The 14,194-nt window shown below is 50.7% G+C and overlaps 1 protein-coding gene across 6 annotated transcripts in view; it reads left to right on the forward strand.

Annotated features, from left to right (window-relative positions):
• The window catches only part of kazna (kazrin, periplakin interacting protein a), a 265,787-nt gene that overhangs the window by 146,914 nt on the left and 104,679 nt on the right, over positions 1-14,194 (forward strand). Inside the window, exon 1 of one of the 6 annotated variants that reach the window (XM_036534462.1) lies at positions 12,065-12,165. The exons of the other annotated variants lie outside the window; for them this stretch is intronic. The gene's annotated coding sequence lies outside the window, so the exon portion shown is untranslated. Of the gene's footprint in view, positions 1-12,064; positions 12,166-14,194 lie in introns of those variants that run through there. 6 annotated transcript variants of the gene reach the window in all.

Below are 14,194 nucleotides of genomic sequence, written 5' to 3' on the forward strand. Positions count from 1 at the left end.
GCTCGGTAAGGTCTCGGGGGGACGTCCTAGTTAAATGAAGGTTAAATAAAATCAATGCCGAGGCCTACATAATTAGGGATCCAAAATTGTTAATTAATCAGAGCTCTGGAGAAAATGAGCCGGTGGTTGTGCTGCGGGCGCGCGGGCGGGGGGTCTCGCCCTGTCACCGGGGAGTCTGTGGCTTCAGTATTGCTGTGAACTCATTACCGCGCCACTGCAATCCAACACCGAGAGCCAAATAAAGAATAGATTCAGCTCTCTGTTTGCCAAGCTGCCCTTAAACAAACAGCGCTCTCTCTCTCTCTCGACGCTGCGGAGATGCGGTGCTGCGCTTCGGTGTGTTCTGCGGATCTGCGGCAGACAACGGCACCCTCGACTTTCTGCACCCATATTCCCCTCCTCCTCCTCCTCCTCTTCCTCTTCCTCCCTCACTCCACATTTCCCCTCCCTTGCACCGGGAGCCCCGCCCGTGGCCGCATGCTGACCAGTCAGGGAGTCCGCTCCTCTCAGCACCTGATGAAAAACAGAGAGGCTTTTCAGAATAGCCATTTTATCTCGCACATCAAAGCAGACGGCTCAGGGCCAGCAAAGGTGCAGTCATTCAAACAGTAATTTTGTAATTCCCGCACAGCTTTAGAACTACAGAACAATACAGAACTACGGGTTGTGTCTCTAAAGGGAAGAATCCCATACAGCGGCAAGATGGTGGGAGTACATACAGTACCTTATTTACTGGAAAAAAACATTTTGTGCATCGTTGTTCTACTTCTTGTGTTTTTTTTATTTTTATATGATGTGTCGTTAAAGTGCTGGGCATCACTTCATTGTCCTCCAGGCTGAGTGATATTGATCTGCGTCCGGTTATTTTACAGTCATTCACCTTACTGTTCTCCCCCCGTGCCAGTGTCAGCTGTATTGCTGAGGAGAGAGTCCCACTTGTTTTTTCACAGAGCGCAAAGTTGATTACCCAGAGGAGGTCCGTGTCATTGAAGGGTTCCCAAGTGACTGTAAAATTTCACTTTGTGGGGGTGGTGAGAACATCAATAAAAAAATTCCCCCAATTCAGCTTCACCCTCCATTGATGTGACACGTTAAACAGCTGAATGTACTGTAGGAAAGTGCTGGGTTTCAGCATTGTGTCTGCTCATTCTTAAAGTCCTTGGCCTCATCCAGACTGGCCGTGATGGGGTAAGGTCACAGCTGCTGCGTGGCCATACATTAGTCCCATATTATCAGGGAGGGTGTGATCAATCAGAGGAATCAGAGATGATGTCATAATAGGTAATTGATGCCGTGTGGAGTGAGGCAGGGAGAGGGGAGGTCAGGTCAGAGGAAGTGAGACCTGCAGGGATCAAAGATGTGACTGAATCTGTTTCTGAGGTCATCTGGGTTCTTATGTTCTTATTCGCTGTAACGCGGTTAATTCAATCGCACGGCCTCCCACACGAACAGTCCCCCATTGTCTGAAATGTACTTACCCATCAGCTGAACGGAGGTCAACCCAGGTAGGAATGCCACAGACCTGAACTTCTTTTAACACAAAAAAGCTGCACGGATATTGGCATTCTCTCCGCCCCTCACTGGGAGGTTTGGGAAAATAGCTTAGTCGGGTCATTTTTTTGTCGCAGAGATTATGTTTCCCCCAGATCTGCTGCTCCGGCGACAATATTGACGCGCGTCTGGGCTTTTGGCCCGTGTCTCAAATCGAGCACCTGGAGGGGGGCCACGGCGGCGAGGGAAGAGCGAAGAGCCTGGGGTCTTTTGCGCTGCCTCAGGGACCCGGAGTGGAGGAGACGTTAAGAGTGAAACGGCGGACGAGACGTTAAGCGTGAAACGGCGGAGGAGACGTTAAGCGTGAAACAGCGGGCCGCTTTCCGGATGCCAGGGGTATACGGCGTGGAGCTGCAGCTCGTGGTTTTCGGTGCAGAGCGGAGAGGCTCTACGTCGGGAGCCGCCCTGCTGAGCCGCTGGCCCCGGCCAGCGCCACGCGGCACACACACGCTCGGGGGGCTGACCTTAACACGCGGCACACATACGCTCGGGGGACTGACCTTAATCTGCAGCCCGGTTGTCTGTCTGCGCCGAAACACAGGCACTAACCAACGCGGGCAGCGGAGCAGCGTGTGTGCTTCCGCACGGCTTTGCAGTAATCAGGCCTTCAGTAAGCACCGGCGTCTGACTCATGCATTATTGAGTTAATGGAGGGGGCCTCAGCTGGCGGAGGGATGTGAACACAGGTGGCACAGCGGGAGGAAGGTACGTCCCCCCCCACCCACTCCGCGTCCACTCCCCGTCCCCGTGGGAGGGACCATAACAGGGGTGGGAGGTTTGGATTCGGATGGCCACCTGGCTCACCGAGAGCGAGGTTAGCAGGGGTTCGTTCTGTAGCCCCCACCCCACACTACGCAAACTAAAACCAGCACTGTCATCATTTTGCTGGTGTCTGGGGTTTTTGCCTTTCATGTCACACTTAACAATGAGACGACCAATGTGAAATTTCCATTAATACGGGGTCATGGTGCACATCAAGGTGTGCTTTGATCATTATAAAAAGTCGATTTTGTCGTTTTCTCCTCGCTGGTCTCGGCGGCATTGTAACGGCTGTGCGCTCCACGCGCCAGACTCGAACCCGAGCCTCCGGCGCAGTGTTTTAGAGTAGGTTCTCGGTCAGGTTTGCAGCTTCACTTCTTTTAAAACTTTTATTTTTTCAGATTTTAGAGCCGCATGCTGTGCAGCGCATCGTCAGAGCGCTTCATTTCAGAAATGAAACACGCCACTCGGTTTGTGTTCTGCTCTGGTTCAGCGCTGCCCCTGTGGTACAAAGCCTCAGCGGGGGTCGTCTGTGCCCAAGTTTTGTGCCGGAGGTCCTGCTAACGAGCTGGTCATTCGTTGTCATAATCACTCGGTTGTTCTCCCCCGCTCGTGGGCTTGGCAAAGTTACAGCGCGAGAGAAAGGGAGTCCTGGGGAACAGATTAGCCTGGCACCTTCCCCCCTCCCGCCCGGCTGGGAACACTAATCAAGCATCGACACTGATCCGCCAGTTTGTTTACAATGCCAGACAGGAATTAATTGAGTAATTAATTAAAGGCGTGTGCTTGTCAGTACGTCTCACAGCGCCGGCCCGGCCCAGGCCCCTAATTCAGTTGTCTTTGCAAAGAGGCGCTCTGTCCGGGGCCGCTATCTGTGGGAGAGCCCCTGTCAGGGCCTCACAGCCTCGTCCCGAACTGCAGAAGCTGCGATTGAATCAGCAGCGCCTGGGGTGTAAGCGTTTTTACCTGCCTCCATTGTTCGGCGCGTTCGCTTCGGCATGGGAGTGGCGGGGTCATTGTCAATGGCTTGTAAGACACAGAGGCATTGTGGGTACACAAAGCCGGCGATCCTTTACGCGCTGGGCTGTGAGGTGCGAGGCTATTGGAGATGAAAGGTGCAGATACGCTCCTTTGTGCTTACTCTGTACGGTGGACCCTGTCCAGCAGAGGAGCTTTCAGTGTCATGTGTTGGCGATGATGCTGTTAAAGTGCCAAACACCATTCTCTGCTGGTTTTTTTTTTTTCTGTTCAATGAGAAGTGTGGAGGTCATTGGTGGGGGGGTGGGGATTATGCTGCCTGTGGCTTCTCTGCCAGTACCACAACGAGATTATTCACATCAGTCTCTGTGTGCTCACTGCAATCAGAACAGGGCTTTTTAACACCCTGGCCAAATCGCTCCGTTGAGGAGAGCTCACACAGCTCAGCTCAAGCACTGGGGCCTTTCTGCTCCTGCACCCTGACATTCAGAGCCTCTGTCCTCTGTCCTCACACTCACAGACGCTTGCTCTCGCACTTCTCTGGAGCACAATCAGTACTGTGCTGCTGCCACACTTGTGAATTCTGCTCGTCTTTCACTGTGAAGCAGGCTCGGGGAATGTTCCAGTCATGGGACTTCTGTCTCGTCCCCCAGACACAAGTTCCTTAGCAGGTGTTCTGAATAAAGATAGTGCTCTGAGTGTCTGCTGTATTCTTCCCACCTCAACAGCAGTCTTCCAGATTTTTAAAAATTATTTTTCTACCCATGGGGTGGAGTTAGTTAGAATGATTAAATAATCACTTTGAAAATGCATGACTTTGTTCCAAGTGTAGGCTGAGCCCTACAGCCCAAGACTTCACAGGTATGAGTGTCATTACCTGGCAATGACCAGGAATCTACAGTGGCAGAACATAATTAGCTCCCTTCCATCAGGGTAGGGTGGGTTACATAGGCCAAGGCCCCCTTGTTGCTCCTCTGAATACAGCAACAACCCTGAATAGCGCACTCTACTGCCTAGAGTTGCTCAGATGTCAATGGGGGATGTGTTGGCCTATCCAACATCTTGTATATGCTCTCCTGAGGTGCACTGTGGGACAGTGTGAAAAGTAGCTGTTGGCTACTTGGGGATTTGAATCTGGATTGCATCAGCGCTTCCGTGTGAGCACAGGGCATCGTAGTGAGGTGAGCTTGATGTGTGCGCTTGCCAATTTTAAAGTCAGGGTGAAAAAGGTGGGCATTTACAAAAAGTAAATGAAAATGCGTCACCTTCTGTTTTGGCCCGTCCCCAAGCCCCCTCCGCACATTCGCAGGGACTTTGCCCGCAGAAATCTCTCTAACCACTCACCCCTGTGCCGTGACCTCACTACTCTCCTGCAACAGTAATTAGCACCGCGGCCTGTTTTCCTGCTAATTGCGGGTTGTTGCTTTGAAGAGGCAACATCTATGGCACATTGTGGTGAGCAGTAACACCTCTCCTGGAGCTGCAGAAGAGGGCACACAAAATGGATGACACGACTGGTTTTGGGAGGAGTGTTGCACCCTAACGCAAGCTGCAGGATAGCGTAGCTGGCGTCTCAGTCCAGAAGCCGTATAACACCAGGATAGGTCTTTTCTGTGATTTGAACCTCTTTGCCTTCTCGGTGCAATTGCTTTCTTACATTTTTTTTTGGGTGCAATAGACCCTACAGTCAATGTGAATTGTTCGCTCTATTATATATGCCACAGCGTTCAATCAAAAGTTCAGAGAGCCAGGTCCTACTTTAAATAACAAAGCCTCCTCTGAACTGTCTGCATTTTGAAGGGGACTTATTTTTCATATGTAAGGACATCACTATTTCCCTTTAAAATGTAATTTGTGTCTCTTGGATCTATTTTGTTGCTCTTTTTTTGCATTAAGTATAGAGAAAGGCAGTGTTTCCCCCATCTGTTTGAATGATCTGTTTATGCTGGAAATTTATGTCAGCCCATTCAGGTTGACACAAAGAAACTTTCTCATTCCGCCCTTGTTACAGCAAAAGGAAGAAATTGAAGAGAAGCCGTTAGACTTCCCTGATGAGAGGTCTCTCTTATCAGAAGTGACAAGGAGAGGAAATCAACTTTTTAGTTACCCAGCATTTGGTTTCGCGTTTTCCAATGAGCCTGCTGTCCTGGAGTGGCTCAGAGTCAGCAGAGCTAGAGAAGTTACAGCTGTGGGAAAGCTTTCTAACCTGTGCCAACAGGAAGGTCGAACGGCCCAGAGCAAAGGAGCGTTTGAACTTTAAACAATCTGAGTAATTGAATAATTATTTTGGGAGGGAGGGTTAGCCACAGTGGCAGTGTACAGGGGCAGCTGGGTCCCCTCTCTCTGATTGGCTGGGGTGATCGATTTTCTTTGCAGGGGCAACAGCTGCACTCAGGGGGATGTCTTTGTATGCCTAGCCATGGGGGCTATAATTGCCTAACTGTATTGACTGAAATATTTATATGTCCATGTTCTGCAGTTTCTTGAATGTTTGGATTTCAAAAGATGTTGTGCTTTAAGGTGCTGGAAGAGTTGAGCACCCCACTGGCGTGTGTGTGTGTGTGTGTGTGTGTGTGTGTGTGTGCGTGTGTGCGTGCGTGCGTGTGTGTGAGTGTGCTTGCGGGCACAAGGTGTGTGTTCACCCACTCGGATGAGATGGCTGGCTGCCCCCTTTGGACAGGGTCACTATCCACCCCAGCACTGTGATGGTGACCCTGCAGTGCATGTCTCTCTCTTCCCTTCCCTGGTCAGCCCTGTAAGGTGGAGCAAAGGATAATGAGAGAGAGAGAGAGGGAGAAATAAGGAGTGAACAGGGGCTAATCAGGCCTCTTAAGCAGAATTAACCTGATAATACCACTTTATCATCAAAGCTGGCCTCCTTTAAATCCCTGTCTTTACTTCCCTCTCCTTCCCGCTCCTCCCAGCTCGACATCGCTGCTCTCCTCCCGCTTCCACAGGTTCCTCCCCGTCTCGCTCGTTTACTGCACCGGCTGACGGTGGAGGAAGAGAGACGATCCATCGCCGCTCTGCCAGAAACGGCACAGAGTTTCACCACGTGTGATGTTCTCTCGCTGCGCTGCAAACTCCCGCGCAAATGAGCAATTGATCATCAGTCGAGCTGGGAAAAGCGTGTTTGCCTCTCTGATTAGGAAAAAAAATAGAAATAGACTCATCGTCTCATTGTATTATGCATTCCATGTTTTCCACAGGCCACACAGGCTGAGATTACTTTAACAGAGTAACAGAGAGGATTAATGTGGGGAAGTAATCGGGCTCCACCCGGGAGTGGAGCCGCTGCATTTTTTTCGCATTCCCGAGGAGCGTGCAGCAGGTCATGTGCCGATGCACCATGGGCCTAAATCGTCATTGATCAGCTGGCCGCAGCGCCTCATCCACCCCCCGAACCCCTCTCCTGTTCCAGTGGCACGTCGCGTGGATGCAGTCAGTAAATAGAGCTGATGTATTGTATACGCTCGGCCTGCCCAGGTATCGATCCCGATAATGTGCTACATTACTTAACCTCGGCGCGCGTCACGTAAAGAGAGAAACGCATCGACTCATGAAAGCACTCCATTAAAAGGAGGAGTATTCCGAGAGAGGCCGCCGCGATTGGGCTGCCCCTGCTCTCCACAGCCAATCGGTGCAGGGCCCTGGAACCAGCCGCGCTGAGGCTGCAACCCCCGGTGATGCAGCAGAACATGGAACGTGAAATACGAGCAGAACTACCTTCACTGCTGCATTACATTACATTACATTATTGGCATTTAGCAGACGCTCTTATACAGAACAGCTTACATAGGTTACAGTTTCTTATGCGGTATCCACTTATATAGTTGGATATCTACTGAGGCAGTTGTGGGTTAAGTACTTCGCCCAAGGGCGCAACGGCAGTGCCCCACGGGGGGAATCGAACCAGCAAACCCCTCGGTTACGAGTCCTGCTCCTTAACCACTATGCTACACGGCTGCCACAGGGTCTGATTGGTAGAGGGTGTACTTGTGTGAAAACCCGTCGTACTCTGGGCAGTGGCAGGAAGCTTTGCAGCATCCTGGTTTGCCAAGAGAATTCTGGGGGCTAGGGTTACGTCCCAGATGTGTTGTGCAGATAGGGGCCCTTCACCCCTTTTCACCCCTCTGAGTTGCCCCGGTGACAGTGCCCCAGGTGGTGTGGGTATGAATGCCTCAAGGTCTCGTCCTTCACGGCGTAGATGTGTGAGGGACAGGAGTGCATATATACCTGCTGTTTAGCTGTCTTTTTTTCTTTTTTTCCTTTTTTCCTTCCCCGGTGTGAATCATCGGGACGTAGGCAAAATAGCCCACGTTTCCATGCATCACAAAAAGCAATCTGTTCGACAAATTGTCATCTAATAGAATGAAATTGAACAACAAACAGGTAATACAAGCTGGTTGGCTGTCACGCGGAGCGGCACTCATCAAATCCATACGATTTCAAGCGTGGCTCTGTCTGTGAGATTGCAGGGAAAATATTTGCAGCAAGGCTTGTGATTTTGCAGTATTGATTTTGCTGTGCCTTTTTTTTTTCTTCCAAATTCACTTTTGCAGAGCTATACACACGTATGTGTTCTACATACAATACGCAACGGGTTGTATTGTATTATTCAAAACTTGCTGAGTAACACTTTTCTCTGGAGCTGGTTGTGCAATCAGACCGGCTTTTCTTTTAATATTTGATGGTGTTTGTGCCTCTCTCTCGTTCTCTGTTCCATTTGAGGCTCGGCTTTCAGGGAATTCTCGTTTGAACAAAGAGGTTTTCCACCCTCATTAAAGTGTAGCATGGGCTGGGGTGAGGGGCGGGCTCCCCTGGGACTCTGCAGCTGATTGTGATGTCTCTGCCTCTCGCACGCCCGCTCCTCCTTTCAAACGCCAGCTCCTGATTTCCTTCCTTCTGTCTTCTGTCTCTCTTTCTGCTCTCTCTCTCTCTGTTCCTCCCCCCTCTTTCCTGATGCTCTCTCCCAGCCCTCTACCTTTCTGTCCATCTCTCTCTCCCTTTCTGTTCCTCTCTCTCTCTCCCTCCCTGTCGGTTTCTTTCTGTCCCATTCTGTCTTTCTTTTCCCCTGCCCCTCTCCCTTCCTCTCTCACTCTCCCTCTCTCTCTCACTCTCCCTCTCTCTCTCTCTCTCTCTCTTTCTCTCTCCCTTCCTCTCTCACTCCCCCTCTCTCTCTCTCACTCTCCCTCTCTCTCTCAGCCCTGCGTGAGAAGCAGAAACCATAATGGCTGCCGGTTCAGTGGCAAATTGATCCGCTCGGGAGCGCGCTCTGCCTGGCTCTCCTAGTGTGTCCACCTCTCGTGTGTTACATTACAGGCAATTTACCCTCCTGAAGGAAGGCATCATGGTAAAGTGCACATGCTTTCGTGTTTCCCGGTCTGCCCCCCACTGCGGGGAGCAGGTGGCTGGGGACAGCGGGCCGGGAGTGGGTCACGGAGCACATGCTGTTGGTTTCTGCCCACCTTCCATCACTCCCAAGGGCAAACGGTAAAGCAAGTGAAAAAAAGAGACAGAACAAAACAGGAGAGCGGTTAGGCATCAGAAGTAATCGGGAGAGGAACAGGAAGCGGCGAAGCACAGGTTCTGAATTCACAAAAACACGGGCGGCTAATTGATATACACCCTGAGTGATGATAAGTGACAGGCAAAAAGCCGCACTTTAATGACAGCCAATCAATCAGCCCGCTCCAGGTAGACAGCACTCAGCTAATTGCTTAATCACGCTGGGGCCGCATCTCCTCCTCATTGTGATGTCATTGTGGGGGGAGGGGGGTTTCTCTCTCTCTCTCTCTCTCTCTCTCTCTCTCTCTCTCTCTCTCTCTCTCTCTCTCCTCCTCTCTCTCTCTCTCTCTCTCTCTCTCTCTCTCTCTCTCTCTCTCTCTCCTCCTCTCTCTCCCTCTCTCTCTCTCCTCCGGTGGAGCGCTCACTGCGGATGCACAGAGCAGCTTTCCGCACTCCGCTCAGGTAGAAGGTAAAGAGCCCCTCTCCGCCCTCAGGCTAAGTGCTCATCCTCGGCCCTCTGTGCCAGCAGGGGCCGGGACTGTCTTAACAGCGGATTGGATGAAAGCGGGGGGCCTCCTCATGCTGTCTCCTCTCTCTCCGCTCCCCGTGTCCAGAAGAAGGGCTCGCCTGGACTGTTAAAAGGGATTTTTTCCCCGTATCACAGGTTGACACGGTCTCAGGTGTTCCGCAGTGCAGCGGGAGCTGTCGTCTCTGATAAAGGCAGAGCCCAGAGCCCCCGTGCCACAGCAGACACGGTTCCTGGGCTGTCACTCAGCGCCGGGCGGAGTGATGCCTGCAGATATGAGAGGAAGGTGGATGTTTCAGTACAAAGCAGGCAGACTCCCAGCTCTCAGCAGTGAGCACAGCATTCATCTCTCTCTCTCTCCCTCTCCCCCTTTCTGTATTGCTCTCCATCTCTCTCTCTCTCTCTCTCTCTCTCCGTCTCTCTCGCTCTACCCCTGACTCTCTCACAAATTCATATTCAAATTCAAAATAAGCTTTACTGGCATGGTTATAAATATACAGTACTGCTACAGCAATGGATTTAGAATTAACACAGACGCAAGGATAACGCTGCTATCAGTCATCACAAAAGGACAGCTTCTTCACCCTCGCTCTCTCGCTCTCTCTTCCCCTCCGCCCCGCCCCCCCCCCCCCCCCCCCCCCCCCCCCCCCCCCCCCCCCCCCCATCTGTCTCACTCTTTCTCGCTCCCTTTCTTTCTCTGTCTTTTTGACCACGCTTACCATGAAGTGGCGGGAAACATACGTCAGGCACATTTAGGTTAGAGGAGGACGTCTGACGCCAGTGGAGGTGAAATGGGGTGAGCAGGTTTCGTGAAGTCTCTTGTTCTCTATTGTGAGAATATGAAAGTGCACGGCGCCAGGGCTGTTCTGAATGTTTGCAGGTGCAGTTACTCTTTTTTCACATTTTTTTGGGGAGGGCTTTGGCACCACATCCAGGTAGAGTAGAGTAGTTTTTCTGTACTGTTTTTATTTTCTTTGCTTTAGTTTTCTCCCTGGTGTTTTTCTGTGATTAATCTGGTTGTTAATCTGACCAGAGCCAGGGACATGGGGGAGTGGTCAGTGACCCCGCCCTGCCGTGTGTGTGTCTGTGTGTGTCTGTGTGCGTGTGTTTATGCCAGCATATATATTTGTACATATGTGTATTGTCTGTTTGCATGTGTGTATGTGCATATTTATATGCAACTATGCAAGTATATGTTTATATGTACATATAGTATGAAGGCAGTGATAAACCAGTTACTGCTCTCTCTAGTGCATAAGGTGATGTCCATTGATCAGTGTCTTGTACAAGGAGAGGAGGTTATTTGAATGCTGGTCCTCACTTGACTTGTCATGGTGTAAGAAATGTTATGCAGCAAAGGAACTTGTAGTACACGATTGAATGAGGAGATGCAGGTGGGTGGAGGGGTGATTGTTCTGTTCAAGGTTCTGTGAGTGAATGCATTAGAGTGAGTCTGTGAGGGTCTGTGAGTGAATGCATTAGAGTGAGTCTGTGTGGGTCTGTGAGTGAATGCATTAGTCTGTAAGGGTCTGTGAGTGAATGCATTAGAGTGAGTCTGTGTGGGTCTGTGAGTGAATGCATTAGAGTGAGTCTGTGTGGGTCTGTGAGTGAATGCATTAGAGTGAGTCTGTAAGAGTCTGTGAGTGAATGCATTAGTCTGTAAGGGTCTGTGAGTGAATGCATTAGAGTGAGTCTGTGTGGGTCTGTGAGTGAATGCATTAGAGTGAGTCTGTAAGAGTCTGTGAGTGAATGCATTAGTCTGTAAGGGTCTGTGAGTGAATGCATTAGAGTGAGTCTGTGTGGGTCTGTGAGTGAATGCATTAGAGTGAGTCTGTAAGAGTCTGTGAGTGAATGCATTAGTCTGTAAGGGTCTGTGAGTGAATGCATTAGTCTGTGAGGGTCTGTGAGTGAATGCATTAGAGTGAGTCTGTGAGGGTCTGTGAGTGAATGCATTAGAGTGAGTCTGTAAGAGTCTGTGAGTGAATGCATTAGTCTGTAAGGGTCTGTGAGTGAATGCATTAGTCTGTAAGAGTCTGTGAGTGAATGCATTAGTCTGTGAGGGTCTGTGAGTGAATGCATTAGTCTGTGAGGGTCTGTGAGTGAATGCATTAGAGTGAGTCTGTGAGGGTCTGTGAGTGAATGCATTAGAGTGAGTCTGTGAGGGTCTGTGAGTGAATGCATTAGAGTGAGTCTGTAAGAGTCTGTGAGTGAATGCATTAGTCTGTAAGGGTCTGTGAGGTGCCTGTCCTCTGCTGCTGGAGGTCTGTCTGTGTTATGAAGTCCACAGCCTTGGCGATGTGTCTGGATGTGCGGATGTTTGGGGGGGGGGGGGGGGGGGGGGGGTGCGTGAGTCTCGTCTCTGTCTCTGCACTGGGGCTCCTGTTTGGCTGCTGCGTGGGGATTAATGATTTCCAAAGGTCGTGCCTTGCGCTTGTTTACACAGCCTGCACATCTGCTTCCCGAGGGTAATGGGACCGGCCAGGGAGCAAGGTCCTAGCAGATTCCCCATCTCCCTGCAGGCTGAGGAGGAGCTGGGTGGCCCGGGGGGGTGGGGTGGGGTGGTGGCCATATTGGGTAATGCTGGTGTAGTGAAGGAGGGGCTTCGGGTTCAAGGCTGGGTGGAGTGTGGCGAACTCAGGTCACAGCGCCATAAGCTCTGGGAATAAAAAAAGGAGCTCGCGCCTGGGCCAGTGGCTGCGGCCCCGCGGGGGTATTTTTGGAGCGCCTGCGCGGGGATCGGGAGGGAGACACTGCTCTGTGCTGCTCTGTTGTGGCTCCATCGCGCTGTCCTGCAGCTCGCGTCAGACCCTGGACTGATGATCGGTGACCCTCTGTCTCCGTGGGTGAGTGTGACAGCTGACACGCACGAGAGGTCGCCGTCTGATGACATCACCTTCCGCTGCTCTACACAGCCAATCAGATTGGGGCTGAGCCTGGGAGCCAGCGCATTGGCTAGCTGGACATGCACAGAAAATGTTGGTTTGGCTTTATGAAGTGCTTTATTGCAGGATGCACCCGTGGGGTTTGTATTATCTTGTGGAGGGGGGGGGGGGGGGCGACGACGTCACGGCCTGCCCCTATGGCAGCGCGGTGTGGTGTGGTGAGGTGTAGTGATAAATGCTGGCATGCCACGCCCAGCGAGTCCCAGGAGGGCGGAGAGAGACATGGAGGCCATCTGGAAGGCGAGCAGCCACCCAGCTCTCGCCCTCTGCATGTTTAAAATTAATGAATTCGTTTTTTAGTATCCCATACGGCACAGACCAGCTCAGGACAGCAGTTATGACGTGCTAGGCTCCGTAATGACAAGAGCCATGCGGTCATATCTGAACATTTTCTCCTATTCATAGGTGTGAAGACTGAAGGCTTGATCCAGTTGTAAGTCCAGCTTACAAGATGCTTTGTGTTCAGATAATTACCATTTCCTCCAGTACCTGTAGTTATTGCAGAGATACTGTAATTGCTGCGGTCTGTCTGTCTGTCTGTGAACGTAAGAATTCTGAAAAGGTCAGACGGACGTGGAGGTAACGTAGTGGAATGATTGCAGGCGGAACAGGGAGGAAATTATTTGATTTCGCGGACGTTTGCACTGTCCGTACTTCAGTCCTGAAATGAAACTCCTTCTTTTTGTGGTAACTGGCGGATAAGGAATGTTACTATAAAAAGGGAAGTTAGGTCTAAAAATCACAAATTGAAATATTATATCCATCAAGTACTTACAGAAATGCATGTCGGTGCATTCCGAACCTCTCCCTGTAAGCCTAAACCCTGGCCCTCCACCTCCAGCCAAGGGCACAAGCTGGCTTTAATACTGGTCTGAGCTTTTCATAAGAGTGAATGGAGAAACACAAAAGCCTGTCAAAAAGAAGGTTTGTCCTGATGAGGTAGCTTTTCTGAAAACACTGCAAATCGAGGAGTTTATCACTGTATGGTTTGTGCACGGTGATGATTTTAATGCCTAGAAACTGAGCGGAAAGTTTGATGGCTAAAATGAAGCTCATACAGACAGATAGTGAAGGTGAGCTCCATGGCATACAGCACAAATGAGTCTTGCCTGCCCATTCTGGTGCAGTAGTGGGGCAGCAACCAATGAATATGGGAAGGTTAAAGAGGGCTGGTCAGGACAGTGTGCTGCTGTAGCCCATGAAGTGGACCAGAGGTTATTCCTTCTCTGTTATTTCACAGTCTAGGTTGTGTCTTCTTGCTTGACGAATGGCCAATGCATGATCTTGCTTGTAATTTTGCCTGTGATATATATGATAACATATGAAATTTAGTGTGTGTGTGCTTGTGCGTGTGGGCATGGGCGTGTGTGTGTGTGTGTGTGTGTGTGTGTGTGTGTGTGTGTGTAGATGGCTGTGGGCATGGGCGTGTGCGTGGGTGGTGTGTGTGTGTGAGTGTGTGTGTGTGTGTGTGTGTGTGTGTGTGTGTGTGTGTGTATGTGTGTGTGGGGAGATGTTGCGTTATTGATGTGTGTCCGGGGAGAAGCAGGCCCTCTCGTAATCCACCATTAGTGACTCTTCAGACATCAGAGGGCCACTCAAGCGAAAGGAGAGAGGAGCCAGCCCAGATGCGACCGCTCCATCTGAGCCGTGGGGGCAGGGAGGAGGGGTGGGGGGCATGCGGAGTGGGGGGTCGCGGGGGCTGGTGAGGACGGGGCAGTAGTGGTGGGACATCAAATGATTTATGCATTGTGGTGCACTCTGTGTCATCTCTGTCAAATCTCTGAGTACCAGCGGTGATTTAGGACCATGCTCAATTTAGTCGCATTGTGCTTTGTTGTTTGTGAAATGAATTAATCAATCTCTGAACATAAACTATCTAGGAAACATAGCATAACATTTTAAGTTGTCAGTAAAGGTTATGGAGAAAGAG

The sequence above is a fragment of the Megalops cyprinoides genome, chromosome 7, assembly GCF_013368585.1.
Source record: "Megalops cyprinoides isolate fMegCyp1 chromosome 7, fMegCyp1.pri, whole genome shotgun sequence".
Lineage (NCBI taxonomy): Eukaryota > Metazoa > Chordata > Actinopteri > Elopiformes > Megalopidae > Megalops > Megalops cyprinoides.